The sequence below is a fragment of the Arachis duranensis genome, chromosome 4, assembly GCF_000817695.3.
Source record: "Arachis duranensis cultivar V14167 chromosome 4, aradu.V14167.gnm2.J7QH, whole genome shotgun sequence".
In the NCBI taxonomy this organism is placed as follows: domain Eukaryota; kingdom Viridiplantae; phylum Streptophyta; class Magnoliopsida; order Fabales; family Fabaceae; genus Arachis; species Arachis duranensis.
In genome coordinates this window covers 77,461,235-77,463,035 of record NC_029775.3, presented here as the reverse complement: position 1 = coordinate 77,463,035, position 1,801 = coordinate 77,461,235, and positions in this window count along the sequence as shown.

Here is a 1,801-nt window from a genome sequence, read left to right as displayed (position 1 = left end):
CCCCAACTGAAAGATGACCCAGACTCCTTTAATAGGAGAATGATGAGGGTCAATAAAGGGCTGGACAAAGTTCTGGAGGACATATGCATCCCTGGAGCCAAGTGGACCACCAGCACGACTGGCATTCCGGTTCAACTCAAAAGGGAAGATCTAAAACCAGTAGCCAGAGGTTGGCTAGACTTCATAGGGCGTTCCATATTGCCTACCAGCAACCGTTCTGAAGTCACTATTAAAAGAGCAGTAATGATTCACTGCATCATGTTGGGAAAAGAAGTGGAAGTCCATCAGTTGATCTCATGTGAGCTATACAAAATAGCAAACAGGAACTCTAAGGACGCCAGATTGGCCTATCCAAGCCTAATCTCTATGCTCTGCAAAGATGCTGGAGTAAAGATGGGAGTAACTGAATATATCCTAATTGAAAAGCCCATTACTGGAATATCAATGGTCAGACAACAGCAACAAGATGATTCAACCAAGAAGAGAGCACAAGAAGCCCTCCCAGAACTGCCTCAATTCGAATATTGGGAACATCTTGAGGCTTCTATTTCCAGATTGCAAGAAGCTATGGACCAAATAAAGGAAGAACAAAATAATCAAAGTAGCATACTTTGCAAACTGCTTAAGGAACAGGAAGAGCAAGGGCATGATCTAAGGGAGCTGAAGCGCAAAAAATTAATCCTTGAACAACACCCCAAGGATTAGAGGAACATTCCTTCCTCAAAACAAAAGGTTGTTGAGTTCCAATTTTTTCTGCTTTAACTTAGTTATAGCGTTTTTATTCTAGAAGTTCACCGTAGGAGATATATAGTAGTAGTAATTAGTATGTCTATTTTGATTTTATTTCCAATTAAGCTATAATTTATTTTCCTCATCATCATCAGGCATGAATAAAATAGTAGATTTTTTTTAGAATAAAGAAGTAATTTATATTTTCGAGTTCTTAATAAAAAAAATTATAATTAATTATGTGTGGTGGCAATACTTTTTGTTCTCTGAATGAATGCTTGAACAGTGCATAAATTGTACTTTGAATTTGATGAATATTGGCTCCTGAAAGGATGAGGAACACGAAAAATATTATTGATGATCTGAAAAATCATGAAATTGATTCTTGAAGCAAGAAAAAGCAGTCAAAAAAAAAAAAACAAGCCATGAGCCCTAGGCAAGAGTAAAAAGGATCCAATCCAAGGCTTTGAGCATCAATGGATAGGAGGGCCCAAGGAAATAAAATCCAGGCCTAAGCGGCTAAACCAAGCTGTCCCTAAACATGTGCTTGTGGCATGAAGGTCCAAGTTACAAACTTGAGACTGAGTGGTTAAAGTCGTGATCCAAGGCAAACAGAGTGTGCTTAAGAGCTCTGGATACCTCTGACTGGGGACTCTAGCAAAGCTGAGTCACAATCTGAAAAGGTTCACCCAGTTATGTGTCTGTGGCATTTGTGTATCCGGTGGTAATACTGGAAAACAAAGTGCTTAGGGCCACGGCCAAGACTCATAAAAGTAGCTGTGTTCAAGAATCAACATACTTAACTAGGAAAATCAATAATACTATCTGACTTCTGAGTTCCTATAGATGCCAATCATTCTGAATTTCAAAGGATAAAGTGAGATGCCAAAACTATTTGGAAGCAAAAAGCTACTAGCCCCGCTCATCTAATTAGAATCTGAGCTTCACTTAAAACTCTGAGATATTATTTGCTTCTTAATTTCTTTTTATCCTCTTTTATTCATCTAGTTGCTTGAGGACAAGAAACAGTTTAAGTTTGGTGTTGTGATGAGCGGATAATTTATACGCTTTT